We start from the raw sequence: 17,892 nt of genomic DNA, 5'->3' as shown, positions 1-17,892 counted from the left end.
AAGAAAAGAAAAGAAAAGAAAAGAAAAGAAAAGAAAAGAAAAGAAAATAGAACTTCCCTGAAAAATGTAGATGAAAGAGAGCTAGGACACTTCACTTACTTTGTACTAAATTCTGTTTTATTTTTTAAAAAAGTGAAATCCAAGTGAAAAAGTAAATTTAGTGTTACTGTACGCAAGAAGAAAAACTTGAATATGCACTTAGCTTTTACTAAAATTCCAATTTTATCTGGGTATTTCATAAATAATTGATGTAGTTAATGTCTGTTTTTATCTGGAGAGAAAGAAAAGTTGATGTTCATATTTCTGTTATCTCATATGAATTTTAAAATTACAAATGACCTTTTTTACTGCACAGGAAAAAAGATCACTTGGTGTACCAGCACATAGTTTTAAAAAAAATTTTAATTTTTTTTTTTCAAGTTTTTTATTTTTATTTTTAAATAACAGTGAAATCACAAATAGTTATAATAATTGGCTCACAGTTAGAGAAGTGAGAAATTTGAGTTCATTTGTTTGCTTTCCTCTCCATTTTGGGCTATTTCTTCAAAATAATCATTTTTTAATGTTTGTTTTCTTCTTAAAGGACTGCCAAAGTAAGATAGAATGCTTGAAGTCGCTTGATAGAACTTTCCCTACCTACCACTCCTAAAGGAAGGAAAGCTATTGGAAACACAATTCTGGTGGGAGATATAAAGCAAGAGGTTTAAAGGAATCTGAAAATATCACTCATGAACTGAAGAATGGATTTATGTTTGTAAGAATAGGTTGCACCCAACAAAACACACCTAAGACAAAAAAAAAGTCAAGATAGGATACATGTAAATCCATCTTGGTAGGCAAAGTGCCATGTGAACAGAGCAGAGTATGAAGTCCCTTGTGTTCCAATCTGTCATCAGATATCAACTCCCTTGTGTTACAGCTTGTCCTCAGATATCAAAGGGACTGGGGGCTGCTGAGCTTAGATTCTGTGATTCCAAATTCAACGCCATAAGTCCAGTTGCATTCAATGCATGGACTATTGTGAATACTGATTCACAAATAGCACTGTGCCCAATTTCTCTGGTCTTGTTTGAATGGGCTCTCATGACCAGTCTTAAGGAATTTGACCATGTCCAATGGGAACTCTTGGGGCTAAACTGGTGAATAGTGCAGTTTATTAAACCAACAGATTACAGATTCTTTTGGTTTGAAAGCATATGAGGGTAACAGTGAACATGAATAATACGGCCAAATACAATCGCATTATATCATGGATAACTTTACTGAGTAGGCAAGTCCAACCCATGGCTTGTAGGTCATATGCAGCCTGGCTCAACTCGCAATATAGCCACCCCCTACAGCATCATGGCAGTGGCTTTGCCCCACTGAGTGGCCTGGCCTGGCCCCAGATGCTCAGCAATGACCAAACATCAATGTGCTATTGACATTGTCTGGGCTGAAATCAGGACACAAGGATGGGGCAAAGCAGAGCAAGATATGGCAGATCATAAACACAGTCCTGTGAACAGCAAAAAATATGCAGCTGTGCTTTCTATTGTGTTAAAGACATGTGAGAACAGGTTTCAAGATCGTGAAAAAATTATCAATTTTTTAAAATAATATTTCTATTTTCAGTTAACATAAATACTTCACCTGCAAATTTTCAAATGGTACGCATAGTGTTGCAATCAGATATTCAACTCAAAAATCTGATAGTGTCTCTCTATTGGACTTTGACAAGCCATATCTTACCGGAGAAAATGCCCCAGCTGAACAATCATGCCTCATTCATGTCACCACTTTTTGACAGTAGGTACATTTGTGAACAATTATTTTCAACAGCATCATGACGTCCCCATCTCTTGAGGGTGATCATGGGCTTTGGCCATAGGGCCTCCACCCTGCTCTGCTCTCCATGTTTTTTTCTTACATTCATACCAGGCTCCCCTGATATTTGTTAACAGCTAAGGTTGCAGGTCACTTTGCTTAGGGAGCTGTTTTGGAACAGTTTATCCACCCCATTCCACCCTTGAGGTTTACCTTCTCTCAAGAGATGGACATTTCAGTAAGTCACCTCTGGCAAATATTCTGCAACAAGTCTCTGATTTGGTAATAAAAGGAGCTGTTTAGAAAATCTCCATTATATACTTCTTTTATAGTATTACTTCTTTGTATTAACAACTCTCAAATAAGTGATGGTAAATCAGGATATACTAACAGCTCTTTATTTCAATATTTGTTCAAGACGTTCAAAACAAAGATATTATGAATATAATCCTATTTTCAACTGAGGTCTTCTTTTTTCACTATCTGCATGGAGAGGTCACCTTCAATGAATAAACTCATTGAAAGATCAAGACCTTAAATTGAAAACTTCTTCAAATGAAGAGCATAGGAATGGATCTTGGTAATGACAGAAAATACACATCAATCATGGAATCATAGAATCTCTCAGGTTGGAAAAGACCTTACAGATCATTTAATCCAACCATGACCAAGCCATACTACCCTAACTCTAATAATCCTCCACTAAGTTATGTCCCTGAACACCACTTCCAAAGGGTATTTAAACACATTCAGGGATGGTGACTCAACCATCTCTCTGGGGAGCCTATTCCAGTGCTTAACTACCCTTTCTGTAAAGAAGTTTTTCCTGATATCCAACCTAAACTTACCCTGGTGCAACTTGAGGTCATTTCCCCTTGTCCTGTCACCTGTCACCAGTTAGGAAAGACCAATCCCACTCTCGCTGTTAGCACCTTTCAGATATTGAAAGAGAGCAATAAGGTTTCCCCTCAGCCTCCTTTTCCCCAGACTGAACATCCCCCGTTCCTTCCGTGTCTCCTCACAGGACACGTTCTCCAAGCCCTTCACAAGACTTGTTGCCCTTCTTTGGACCTACTCTAGCACCTCAATGTCCTTTCTGTACTGAGGTGCCCAAAACTGAACACAGTACTCGAGATGAGGCCTCACCAGTGCTGAGTACAGGGACAGGATTACTTCCCCAGTCCTGCTTACCACACCATTCCTTATACAAGCCAGGATGCCACTGGACTTCTTGGCCACCTGGGCACACTGCTGGCTCATACTCAGCCGACTGTCCATCAGTACAGCAAGGTCCCTTTCTATCAGACAGCTTTCCAGCCACTCCTCCCCAAGCCTGTAGGATTGCCTGGGGTTGTTGTGACCAAAATGGAGGACGCAACACTTGGCCCTGTTGAAACATATGCAGTTTGTCTTGGCCCATCGATCCAGTCTATCCAGGTCCCTCTATAGTGCCCTTCTCCCCTCAGTAGTACCTTTCTCCCCTCAGACAGATCAACACTCCTTCCCAGCACATTGTGTTAATATGGAATGCTAATGTCTGAAAAAAATACCATATCTGCACTATGTGCTACCCATTCCCAAAAATCCTATATTGATGGGGATGTTCAAGTAGTTACTGGGTTAAATAAAGAAATTCAAACAAACAAACAAACATGAACAAATAAGATACCAGTGTAGAGAGGCTATCAATTAGTAAGATGGTAGCAGACAAATAACTGGAGCTTATTTACACCTCTAAGTAAAAGATGGCTAACCTGAAAGCTTGAGTAATGTAACAGTTCATTCTCAAGTTATCCTACCGTCTAACTTTGTGTTGAACCATTTAATGCTATGAAAAACTCACTCCAGAAGCCATTACTAAGAGACAGTAGTCTAGCTGTATCCACTCCATAGACCTCGACATAACTACCTCATGAAGTATTGCATCTTTAAATGCCTCCAGGTGCCCCCATTGTACATCCAGTGCATACCCTCTGTTTTATGCCAGAAAAGTACCTCTCTGAAAGGTTGCCACAAAGCACTCACAGTTCTTCAGTATGTCCTACCTAAAAATCACACAAAACTAGATTGGACAATGGGAGTTTAACAGGCAAAAAGAGGCTCCAGAATCAAGCTCTGAGTAACATGGACATAGCCAACCTGCTTTCGAGAAGGTGTGTCCTTAATGCTTGTGAAAGATAAATGCCATTCGGCTTATGACCAGCAGACCTCTATTTTTTATTTTTTTTTTAAAGATAAGGCAACTGTGAAAACTTCTGAAGGAGAGAGAAGAAATGGTCTTCGTGTTTAGGAAAAGGTGATATATCTTAAGTTCTTAAGTTTTTAAAAGCTGCTTAGACAAAAGGAAGAGTGTATCAGTAGTCTTGTAAAAAACAGTGTCAATATGATTTTCAGTAAGGAGCAAAATCTGGTCTATCAAGTGACAGCCTTCCACAAGCTTTCAGGGTTATAAATAGGAATACAAGAGGCAAGTGGGAATTTATCAGCTGCTTCTAAGAACTAAAGTAAGAAAATGCTCTGTTGAATTTTGGCAATTTGAAGTGAAAGTGTTACCATGTTATTCAGACAAATAGGTCTGTATGTTATGGAAGGATTTCAAGGCTATGCCAGTGACTGTGTGTTTGATATGCATACACTTAAAGATCAATTGGCCTGAAAGAAACAAATCATTATTTCCAAGGATGAAATGCAAAACAAAATGAGCAGGAATGAAAACATGTTTTAGAAGATCAGTGTGATCCAATTGGGAAAAATAAAAAACTGAACAGAACTAGCAGTCGCAATTCAGATATCCATGGAGCATATTCACAAGTATATAAATTAAGTAATAACCAGAACTTTTGGGGGAACTTTGGGGGAAGATATATAGAACTAAAAGCCAGGCTTTTCTGAAGAACAGAAGCTTTATTTATGAGGCAGATTTGGATTCACGCTTTCAGAGAATGAATTAGAAATGAAACTTCTTTATCTCATATTTGCATTTTGAAAATTACTACATCAATATTATGAAGTTTTCAGAAAAGCTTTTAGTCACTCTGAAAGTTATTTGATAGATTTATTCACAGTGAGAACCTTAAATACAAGTGGAAAGTAAGCTCTGTTAACATATTTTCTTGGAAAATTTATCAGGGAGCTTAAGTAAGGCACCATATTACCAGCCCGCAAATGCATATGTTTCCCCCAAAGTATACACCTTACAGTTCTCAGATCAAGCTTCAGATTAAGGGATTCCAGGGATTTTGAAAAGAAATATAATTTGAATGTGAATTCACAGTATGAATCTATCATAATTCCTTCTATGCAGTTAGATCCTCAGTATATTCATAAAGAAAGTTGAGAATTAAATATCAGTGTTACTTCTGAATTCAGGGATATTACTGTATTTTATATATAGCACTTTCTGTCAGTCTTAGCTACCACTAGGGAAACTGCTTTCATTTTGGATGCATTGGATCAAACCTGATGTCTGCATTGCTGGAGGGCCTAGAGTGGTGTTTGGCTGCATGTAGAAGAATTTAAGATAATTTAAGGAGAATTTAAGTGTTATGCTTAACACTGAGCTTCAAATGATCGAATATCTTGTTAAACTGCAGTCAAGGAGTCTATTGTTAATTCATCTACAGATGAGTTATCACTTAATATCCAACCTTAAAAGGGTGTACTGCAGTTGGCACTATAATTTTCTACTCTGTGCATTCTATCCATCAAGAAAGACATGGGTTTACAGAAATGAAACATTTGTATGTTCCTGACTTTTCACTGTGATATGGCCCATTTGAGACTCTGTTGCCTTGCCCATCTTTCTGCTGTCTCTTATGATTTGTGCATTATTCTTCTTATTACCTGTGCAGCTTCAAAGGCCATTTTCCTATGCTGCTGACTTCCCAGCTACAAAGAGATAGCCACTGTATTCTACCAAGGTTGCCTCATTCATTTGTAGGTTCACATCCCCTCTGTCTTGACCGGCAGTTTAAAAGTAAGCCAAATGTTGTAGGCTGCTTAACATCCCATTTTATTCCTTAAGAAATTAATTTTCTTCTCAAATCCAATGAGAAAATATAGACTGTAAAGTAATCTACTACGAGTGACACATCCTGCCCATGAAGGAAGGGAGGGGTGATCAGATTTTCAGTTCCCTCTGGTTATCATTCAAGACCTGCACATAAGAGGTAGAAGTGCTACCTTTAACAGGAGATTTCCATAAAAAAGTTATCCTACATGCGTTGGCCCGCCCACAACTATACCAACATAAGCAGTGCCTTTTTACAGGAAATTCAAGTAAGCCTTTTGTTACTTAGCAACATTAAGAGAAAAAGTGAAAAAGAGAGGAAGAGACATCACCAATTCCGAATTCAGTGTTGTGCCTGCTGAGAAACCCCACTTCCCCAACTTCCACACTACTGGAGGATGTATCTTCTCACACTGAAGGTTGCTATTATTGCAGTGTTTGAAAAATCAAGCCATTGTTCATAAATAATCATTAAATTCATTAAATTCCACAGTACAAGAGGGAGATACGTAAGTTTGTCTTAATATGTAGATCATAACAGAAATGTACGTCTGTACACGTGTGTAGTATATGTATAGACATACAAATATTTATTTCTACAAATATATATATTTGCAATGCGAGATTAATGCTTTCAGACATATAATATTTGCAGCAGCGTGCTGTTTCCCTGAAGAACAATTTTGGCAGCAGTTTGACCTCATTTTCTTTTCTTTCTTTGGCAGCATTTCCCTTAGGAAAGACAACCTGTTTGACTTAATTACCCTTGAACTCACTGTTCCTTATTTGACATTAATTTCTTAGTATAGACAATGTCACAAGTGAAGTTAAAAATCAAACCTCAGAATAGTCTTGTCTGGATTGTTTCTCTGTTTAGACTGCATAATAAGCAGTCACACAGAGCTTCACTCTAGACACTTCCGAACTCACAGCAGTCTTCTCCTTTTGATGCCAAAAGATGAAATTGGAACTCTTATTCTGTTAGGAAATGATTTTAGCTTCCAGCAGTCCATTATAATCTGTATAAATTTCTTATAGGTTTTGTCCTTCAATTTGCCAGGATCTACTGAATATTTTAGTAAAACAAATACTTCAAGTTTCATTAGGAACGAAAAGAAAGATAAAAACTTGCTATTAGCAGCACTGTTTTCCAGATTGTACTGAACTGCATGTGCTGGAAACAAGATATCTAAATTCTTTGACATCCTGCCGCTGCTCAGATCCAAACTTCCCATTACAGCAATGTATCAATGTATGATAATATTTAAATCATATCTTTTCACAGTATCTCCCATGACAGAGGTATGTAGGAGTTACTATGATTTTAGAAATGGAAAGCTGGAAAGCAGAGCGAATAATAGGTTGGCTGCAATAGGCTTCTAATTTCAGCAATACGAACCCGGAGGCTAGTGCAAACTCATTTCAGTTTAGTTATTTAAAAGTTCAGCATAGTGTCTAGGCTAGTTATCTAGGAGACATGTCCAATGGAAATGGATAATCAGTATTTCATCTTACAATTGGTGCTGAATTTCTCTCGAAACCTTGGAGCTTCTCTTTTCTCTCTATTCTACTCTGACTGTAGGGGAAGCTTAAGCAATAGCTGTCTAGGCAATAGGTGCCTTATTTTTAAATAGTTGAAGGTAAGCAAGTAGAATGCAACTGAAAATCATTGAGTCAGATTTGTTCCTCTGAGGGCATTCTCATGGGGAAACTATATCATATTTGTTAGAAGTTGCTATTTTTCTAAGAATTAGGGGAATGAAAAGAGGAATGCGAAACTGAGTCACTCATATTTTTGTTGTAATATTGTCACAATCAAGTGAAAGAAATGGCTAATAAGAAGCAGTTATTTTATTAGGTCCTGGTAATATTACTGCTCTGGTTTCATCCGGGATGGACTTAGCTTACTTCTTAGTGTCTGGTATGATGCTGCTTTAGCTTTAGAAGAAAAATAGCATTGATAAAACACTGATGTTATAGCTATTGCTGAGCATTGGTTCCACAGAACCACAGGCGTTTCAACTTCTTGTACTATATCATTGGTATTATTACTTTCCTTTCCTTTTTCTGTCTTAGTAAATAGTTTTTATCTCAAGTTTTTTGTTGTTAGTTTTTTTGTTGTTGTTGTTTTGTTTTTTTTGTTTGTTTGTTTTGTTTTGTTTGTTTGTTTTTGGTTTATTATTATTATTTTTTCTCTCGAATTTTCTCCCTTATCTCACTGTGTGCTAAGCTGCCTATCAGGTTAAACCATAATGATGAACTTCTTCATCCTTCTCTAAAAAGTGTTTTAATTGCTGTTGGACAGTGAACCTTTATTCACTGAAGAGAAAATAATTTTAACTACATCCACTCATTTAGATCTAAAAGAAAACTATAAATCAATGTGATAAGTGAAAGTTGTAAATTTCTTTGTTTTTGAAAGAACTTGTCTTTGAATGAAGACATAAGAAGGGAAAGTTGTGAAGAAAGGGAGAAAAAAGTTTGCTAAAACTCTGAAACCTCCAATACAATCCCTATCTTTAAATAATACAATAATTGCTATGAGTGTATTATTGGCTCATATGTATATATATATATAGAGAGAGAGAGAGAGAGAGAGTATCATAGAATCATAGAATTGCTCAGGTTGGGAAAGACCTTAAAGATCATCAAGTCCAACTGCAACCTAGCCATACTACCCTAACTCTAATAATCTTCCGCTAAATTATGTCCCTGAACACCACTTCCAAAGGGTATTTAAACACATTCAGGGATGGTGACTCAACCATCTCTCTGGGGAGCCTATTCCAGTGCTTAACCACCCTTTCTGTAAAGAAGTTTTTCTGATGTCCAATCTAAACTTACCCTGGTGCAACTTGAGGTCATTTCCCCTTGTCCTGTCACTTGTCACCAGTGGTGACATATATAACCATGAAGGATATAACCACAAAGATTGAAGAAGGAATTCTCCTTTTCAAAGAAATATTAAATATGGTGTTACACAGTACATAACTGCAAGAACAGCTGGGCTGAAATGTGAAAAACACTGAAACATTCTCAAATGTTTTTTATCCCTTCTTATTTCCCCTGTATTATGATGTGCTTTATATTATTATTTACTTATAGTATTTATTATTTAAAATATGCTTTTGTGGTATTAATTTAGTATTAATTAATTTAATTTTGTAGGATATAATTTAGTCTAAAAAATTTTAAAATGAAGGATACTGGTTTTAATAGATCAGCTTAAATACCTTTCTTGTGTCTTTATATGTAGCCTCTTAACCCACTACAGACACTACAATTGCTTGTTCTGCTAAAAGTGGCTTCTGAATCTAAGCTCTTCATGTATATATCAATACCTTTGAACATAATTTTATGTAGAACTTGTATTCTTAAAGCCTGATTTGTCCTGAAATGCTTTAAAAATCAGAAAAATGTGCCTATCATGGAGGATGGAAAGTGCCAAAAATTAAGAAAGTTAATACAGCTATATTTATCTTTGGTATAAGGCTAGTTAAAGACCAGTAAAGAATGAGATCTTTACTCAGTTACTTTTCAGTATGACATTCTGAAAAGCACTTAAGCTCATGTACAAGTTAGGTAAGACAAGCACATAGCAGGTATTATATCTTTGTGTAATGCTTAATTGTATTATTTAATGGAATACACCACGCTGTAGAGTTCTGACCTGTAGTTCTGTACTTGTTTCTCATAAGCTATTCATTTTACTCTAAGAGGTGATAATGAAAGTGTTTTGTAATCATATAACGTGTTCAGAAAAGGCACTGTAAATTACAGAGCTGTGAAATAAGAAAACAGTTATGGGTTAGTAGCTGAACAAACTTCTAAATATTGTGAAAACAATTTTTTTTTTTTTTTTTAAGTAATTTGCTTGATATTTTTGAAAAATAAAACCAGCCCAAACTTTATAGCAGTGCAGCTGATTTTTCTCCTGCACAGATATACATGAAGACAGCATGCTTGCATGTGGTGAACTCACACTGATGGCCAACTTAAACTCCACCACACTGCTCTGTCTCTTCCCCCTCCTCAAAGGAAGAGGAGGGGGAGGAAATAGAACGAGGAAAAAAAAAAGAATTATTGATAATTTAATTAAAGGGAAAAGAGAAAAATATAGAAATGAACTACTGGTTCATTTCAAACAAAAAAAGAAGCAAAGGTCATCTGGACGTGTGGAGAGACAAAATTCTCCATTTCTGATCATAAAGTGGTGTTTGTTTATGTCTTAGGAAGCAGGGCCTCAATATGCATAATGGCTATTCAGGAGGACACACACCTTGACTGAAAGGAAACTTATTCCCCAGCTTTTATTGCTGCGTGTGATGCGATATAGTATGGAGTATCTCTTTGGCCATTTTAAGTCAGCTGTCCTCATAATGTCCCCACCTCACCTCTTGCTCAATCCTAGCCCAGTGGCTTTGGGGGGTGGCAAAGTCTTGATGCTGTGCCAGCACTGCTCAGCAATAGATAAAACATCAGTGTGATATGCATGCTGCTTTAGCTGCAAATGCACCAGCCACACAGCACTATGTAGGCAACCATGGGAAAAGTTAACTCCATCCAGCCACAGCCAGAATCACAGAATCACAGAATCACCCGGGTTGGAAGGGACCTCAAGGATCATGTAGTTCCAACCCCCCTGCCTAGCAGGGCCACCAAACTTACACATTCAGATCAGGTTGCCCAGGACCCCGTCCAACCTGGCCTTGAACACGTCCAAGGATGGGGCATCCACTTCCCTGGGCAGCCCGTTCCAGGGCCTAACCACGCTCCTTGTAAAGAACTTCCCCCTAACATCCAACCTAAATCTTCCCTCCTTCAACTTGGATCCATTTCCCCTAGTCCTGCTGCTGTCAGCCCTGTACAGCCAGTACACTTAATAATTTTAAGACTGGTTTTAATGAAGAGACAATTATGTCCTATATGTCCTGAACACATAATGTTATGTTCTCTAGGATTTTTCAGTATAAAACCCAGAAATTTTAGGTGATATTGTAGTGTAATATTTTATATTAGGTGAGAACAACAACAAAAAATTCTGCACAATTAACATGAGGCATGTAGGAGTCATAAAATATTTAAGATGAAAAACATCATAGGTTGGATAAATGTCACCAAATCATAGTTTTCAGATTGTTGTTCATGCACATTCAGGAAAACTAGGATAATACTATGAATCCAATGTCACAGAGACTGATCATCCATCTATATTTATTTATTAGTAATCCATAAATCTTTTGCTAACTCAGTATAATCTGACAACAGAGAACATCAAGGAAAGCAGCTTTACCACCAAATGAAAGTTCACTTGTTGAGAATAAATAGAAAAAGATCTATCAGGTGGCTTGTGAGGATTTGAATTTGCTGAAATTACATTTCACAGCAACTTGGGTTGATTCTTCATTTGACCTTTATTTGCTAAGTGACTTTTTTTAGTTTTGTCAGTAATGATATCCAAGTTTATTATCTGCTTGATAGTCTTTCTCCATAACTTAACTGTCATTTTGTAGTTATTTTCTAAAGATAACTTCAGAAAAATACCAACCATTCAATAACAAAGAATGGATTGTGGGAGTGCACCTTTAGCATTATTTGTACTGGAGTAATGCCCATGCCATGCTGCTATGAGGAAAATATTGACCTTGTCAGCATTTTGTCGGATATTAGTCCTAAAATTATAAAGAGACATTCTAAGTCTCTAGAAGATACTTTGGTTTGTGTGCTGAAGCATTATATTACAGAAAATATGAAATGTCAGACTTTTGTCTCCAAGATTTGCTGTCCAATGTAGTGCCATGGTTACATGATCCTTTTGCTGTTTCCAAGCAGATATATCTTAATGATGTATACAGGAAGCAGGTTTCTCAGTTTTAGACTAATTAGGCTTGACAGCTTTGCATTTCCAAGTTGTTTATATTGTTTCTCCTAGATAGTTCCTTTTGTTTTGCCAGCTATCTTCTATAAACATTTATGTGCTTGTTTATGATCATTAATATCTCTCATTTCATTGCTCCATTAACTGAAGTTACTGTAGAATTATTAAGGTTGTAAGAAGGTTTCAAGAATACTACATGAAGATGGAGATGTTGTTGTCCTTAGTTATCTAGATTTAGTGTACTTGCATATGTCTGTGGTTTAGTTATTTTCTAACGTAATAAGAATTTATTTTCTCAGTTTTAAACATGTGACTTACCCAAGGCACCTAGTTTAAATGAAATATCTGTCTCAAAGCTCACCTTCAGTTCTTTTCTCTTCAGCACAGCATGCAATTACTGGAACATATTTTTTGCTAAGGAGCAATACAGATTGATAGGAGTTCCCACTCAGGTGCTTCTTCTTTTGCCTCTGCAGAGAACGTAGAGATTGTGAGAGTGAGGAACTCCCTCGTTTATATTAAATGATTTTGGGTTTGTAACACTCAACAGAGATTAATTTTGGCAGAATAGTGCTGCTATTGAAGGTGTTTTGTCTTGCTATTTGTGGAGTACATTTTGCAGCACAGATAGCTAATGCATAGGCAACTAATACAGCTGGTACCATTAATTGAGAGTAAGATTAATTTCCATGTTAATTTTGAAATAAGAAGTCTTACAGTTCTTGAGTTCTTAAAGTTCTTGAGGTTTTGAAACAATGTAAAGACTAAATTTTGAAAAAAAAATCAATTACCTGTAGTCTTAAAACGTCAAGCAATGATGAAGTTAGCAATGCCAGGCATAAAGCAGCAATAATCAGTTATCAGAAAGCAACCAAATAGGGAATGAATTTTAAAAAATATCCCGAGATTGAAAAATACAAAAACAGAACCAATGCAAAATAAAATGGAGTAGACACACTGCATTTTCATACCTTCCTGAAACGAAGTGAACCACTATAAAAATGAGTGCTTGCTTGCAGCCTAACCTGTAAATTAATTAGAATTTTTTTATTTAATTATAATGAGAAGTTGAACAAAACAAGTCCCTTAGCAGTCACAATACATGAATGTCTACATTTCCACACTACAACATGGAAAGAAAACAATTTGTGAAGGAGGCATATATTACAAAAAGTGTAAGTGTGTTGCAGTATCAGTGCTGGTTAAAAGAGGTGAATAAAGTCTTTTATGCTTTTTACCAAGAGGGCAACTGTAATAAAGAAATTATTTTTACAGATATGTAATTTGCTCTTTTATGTATTGTATCTAACCAGAACTTTCAGAAAACTCCACAGCAAGTGGTCAGTTTTAAGCCTGGCATTTCACTCCATTGGTCAGCTGCTGAAAGAATGTCCTGGAGATATCTGGAGTTGAGGATATTTCTGCAGCCTATATTTCTGTATATATTTTTTATATTTCTGTATAGCCTGTGCAATGGGCTATACACACAGTATGTTTAGATTATGCCAGCCTTCTGCCCATCCTTGCCACCTTTCAAATGTATTAACTCTTAAAATTTATGCAAGGGTATTGAAAGAGTTTGAGCAGCTGCTCCTTGTAGGTCTAGTTGTTCAGCTATGGATTCTTCCCCAGGCAACACATAGGAGGGGAAATGCTGCCAGTACTGGGTTGAATTCCGAGGAAGTTTGAATCTAGATCAAAACTTAATAGCTCAGGCCCACTTTTTAGCACTAATTTCATACTTAATGGTATCTATTCTCTGCTGTTATAACTACATAAACCTAGTGTAAAGAAATGAGAAATCATGTTCAGTTGTTGACAGTAAATATGATGTATCAATATTTATTGCAGTCACAATGCAATGTAGATTATTCATGTTGAAGTAATATAGAGATACATATCTCTTAAGTATTATGCCCACAGTTCTGGCTGATTCTTAACAGAATTCATATGTATATGACTTCTAATAGCTTTTCTAATTGTAAGAACCAAGAAATTATTGATAGCCAATAGATCATGACCTTCTCCTTTAATAGAGTTACTGGTACAATCAAATGTAAGAACCAAAGCTGAGTTCATAAATGCAATATAAAATAATAGGGCATTTATATTAATATTCATGTATTGAACTCAGAGAATGGGTAACTTGCTATTCATCATTTTAAAACATGTTTATAGAATACAAATACATTGGTGTTTGTTTTTTTTTAGTGCTGATGAAAATGAATGGTACTTGGGGACCAAGTCTGCCGATTAAAGTGTTATGATACATTACCATGCTTGCACAGAAATGAGCACAGATGGTGGATCTATTACTTCTCTAGCAATAATTTTTTTTATTTATTATATTTTTTTTCCCCAGAATTCATATTTGAGCAACACTTGCCCAAGTTGGTCTACCTCTGCGGGTATCCTTAAAACCTTTTTTTTCATTACTTGCACATTAGATGTAAAAAAAACAAAAAGTGATTAATGTTGTATTAAAACTTTATAATGAATGAAGTCTCTCAAACCAAGAGTCTGAGATTTTTATATTTTTCCTTTCACTAAACAGAAACATATTTTGCATGTAAATGAAAGTCTACAGGGATGAAGTTTTGTGTATCATGCTCAAATTCCCAACAGAATATTTTGTTCTGACAGATCGTTCAGTCCACATTAGAATGTGTGAAGATGTTTTATTTATAATATTTGTCAATTAAACACAATTATAAACGTGGAAAATTAAACAGCAGTATATAAGTAAAGTTTTTTTTTTTTTTTTCCTGCAAAGAACATGCTGACTTCAATAAATTTTATTTTGCTGTAAGAATTAATAAAACAATACTTCATAAGGCTTTGTCAATGCCTTATTATACACTTGAAGAAAGAAAAAGGGTGTTCATCCTGATTTGTGAGCCCGTAATTATGAAAGACTCAAAGTCAAATGATGGGTTTTGAAGTCAACTGCTCAAATTTGCATCACTTTGAAAGGAGGGACAATTTAATATATGTTAGATTTTCCAATATCAGGAATAAAATATAACCAGATAGTTTCATTTACTTCAGTATGTTGAGTGTATTCACATTTGGGTGTTTGGTACTGAGACCTCCATCTTGAAAAACACTGTTCAGCATTTATGCTGTGATCTGATAACAAAGATTGTATTGGGGAAAGGCTTGCTTGCTTCCAGCTTCCAAAATAGGATTTTATTCTTCTGTTCCAAACAGATAAGTTGGTGTTTTTGTTTTTTCTTTTTTTTTTTTTTTTTTTTTTTTGGTAATTTCGTCTTTTTCCTTTCCATATGTGAAACTTTATTAGATGTGTTCCTGGATAAAAATTGGCATCCAGAACCTTGAAGATTAACTTCGAGATCAAATTCTCCCTGCATACAAAAATAATTAAAAAAAAGAAACAAAATCTCTTGAATGATTGCAAATATTTCAAGGTTTAAATAATCCAGCACTTCATATGAGGATTTCTGGAGATACAGAGAAGTAGTTCCTGTGAGAGTCAAGCTGGTAATAGGGTACAACATTTAGTAGACCCTTTGAAATATGCAGAAGTTGAATCCAATGCTTTCTCTGTGATTCTTGTGAATGTAATTTTATGTGTTATCTGTGGACTCCTGGGTCTTTAACAGACAAAAATGTCAGGAGGATGGGATGGAATGTATTAGTTGGTGCAGATCAGGGTTTGTGCTGTTTTCAGGGCAACTGTTTCATTTGCAAACATTTTACTCCAGGCAGTGCTCTGTTCTACTTAGGAACATAGTTGTGGAGGAAGAGACTGCAGGCAGTGGGAAACAGAGAAAAATTACAAATTCGCTTCTTTCAGAGATGGAATGGATTGCAACAGCCATGGGTGAGAGAAAAGCCAAGAACTAAAAAGAAAACAGAAGGGTGCTAAACAGTTTAGAGAATGTAATATCAAATAATATGGAGGCTGTTAATCTCAGTACTTAATGATCTGCCTGTATAATGCTAATACACTTAAAAATGTACTATTATCAAGCCTTAGAGTGCTGCTTGTCACTACATAATGCACTTGTTATCTTTGCTTCAACTTCTTACCCTTCCCCATTCTCAGCTGCAAAAGCAAACCCTACCTCTGAGCAGTCAGCAAAGATATAGCTTGAACAATTAATGTAAGTAGATTCTTTGACAGGCTAGTGACTGAATGGATTCCTTCTTTACAGGAGGAAAGGTAGCCTGGTAGTTCTTGTATAAAATCCTTACCAAGCTCAATTTCTTTACAAAGTCATCAGTGCAGGCACAAGAATTGAGGACAGGGATATTTCCAGGCTAGAGCATGCCCACTTGTACTACATATGAGTATGAACATCTGGACTTTTTTTTGCTGTGTTAGTTTAGTAGAGGGGCTGCAGATTTTCTTTACAGCCCTATACAGATCTTTACTGTGTCACTAAATGGGTATAAAAAGCTGTCTGCTATAAACCAAAATACTTTGCTGCGAAGAATATCAGCCATTCACATAATCGTATTCAGCATTGCTATGAATGTATATTTTTTAAACTTCTTTCAATTTCCATGTTCTAATGAACTGCATTAACTTCATTATGACTTGTCCTGATTGTGCAATATTATCATCTATTCCAGGTAATAGAATAGCTAGAAAATCAGTGATGGGCTCAGTAAGGGTTTTAGTAACAGGCACATTTTTTTTTTAATATTTACTTTTAGCTGATACAGTGTGCCCTAAATACAACTGACAATATATTTGCTCTAATGAAGAATGAATAATGCTAGAATCTTTAACTTGTGTCTAATCCTAGGTAATTGTTGCTACAGTAGCATGATACATAATAGAATTTAAAATTTGTATTATATTTACTAGCATTGTGGCTCTGGACAGCCTGGTCTGGTGGTTGGTGACCCTGCACATAGCAGGGGTGCTGAAACTCAATGATCATTGTGGTCCTTTTCAACCCAGCTCATTCTACGATTCTATGATTCTATGAAATAGAGAGAACACTGTTCCTCATTAGCATGTACAGAGCTGTATTTAGGCTTAGAATTTTGGTACTTTTTATGGGAAACCAAGTGCTTTAAAGGATTTCAACAGTCAAAGACTGCTGGATATTTGTCCGTTAAAAGTCTGGAAAAAAATTGCAGTGCTTCAGATTTAGTTCATTTTCCAAGTATTTGAAGAAACCCTGCCTGAGGTACTGTGCCCAGCCTTTGGTCTCCCAACATAATAGAATGCAGAGTGTCTGGAAACCCTGATTTAGTGGTTGGCAACCCTGCCCATGGTAGGTGGTTGAAACTCAATGACTTTAAGGTCTCTTCCAACCAAACCCATTCTATGATCCTATGATTCTGTGAACGTGAATTCTAAAACATATCTTCTTGTAATATCTGTACAAAGGCAAATTGTGCTATCAGATCTATGGAAAATTTAGTCAATAGAGTTATTTTATATCTAAGAATGTAGCCACTGTCATTTTAGGAATGGTACTTGTGTCCTTGTATACTTCTTTAAGAACGTGCTGAATCTCACTTACTTAAGGTGATATTTAAGCAAACATCAAAGACAAAATATTGTTGCTATGTGGCAACTTTGCTTTAATGAACAGCATTCATTATTTAACATTTTCATAAATACAGTTAAAGGAGGAAAACAAGTTCATACTTTTAAAGGGCTTTCTTTTTCTTTCTTTCTCCACACTTTTCCCCCTTTCCTCTCTTTGTAAGTTTCATTCACCTTTCATTCTCTTCCCATATTCTTCCTGTGTGCCAATTTCCATCAACTGTTATAGTTGATGATCATAGTCCTCTTCATCCTTTTGGTAATTCCTTTTCCCAGTTCCTCCTGCAAGAGATATCCGTATTAAAACCAATGATGAACATTAAATTTCTCTCCTTGAGTATTTTTCACATACAATGGCCCAAGGGTGAAAAGAGTCCTTGCCCCTCAGACTTCTACTTTGACCTTTCTGCAAACTGAGGTAGCAGGCTAATTTTCCTATGATTGCTTCATATATGTAGCATTTTTTCTGTGAAGCTAAGAGGACTTGCAGCAATTTTCATAAAATTCATATTTTGCAGAATTTGAATATGCTATCTTGCCTATGCTCATCTGAAGATCTGATAGGCAAGAATTAGGCACTTCTGTTCTCTGCTCCTAATAGCGTTCCTTTCTTTCTTTTTATCAGCGTAACAGCTGGCAAAATAGTTTTAAGACAGAGATATATAAAGC

At 36.0% G+C, this 17,892-nt stretch overlaps 1 protein-coding gene across 1 annotated transcript in view; it reads left to right on the top strand.

Moving 5' to 3' along the window:
- The window catches only part of GPC5 (glypican 5), a gene marked incomplete at its 5' end in the record, with an annotated part of 595,668 nt that overhangs the window by 173,268 nt on the left and 404,508 nt on the right, over positions 1 to 17,892 (top strand).

Source organism: Centrocercus urophasianus, unplaced genomic scaffold, assembly GCF_019232065.1.
Source record: "Centrocercus urophasianus isolate 14NV4802_14NV808 unplaced genomic scaffold, USGS_Curo_1.0 seq_9, whole genome shotgun sequence".
NCBI classification, from domain to species: domain Eukaryota; kingdom Metazoa; phylum Chordata; class Aves; order Galliformes; family Phasianidae; genus Centrocercus; species Centrocercus urophasianus.
The sequence above is the reverse complement of the archived record's forward strand: the minus strand, read 5'-3'. Positions and strand labels throughout refer to the sequence as shown.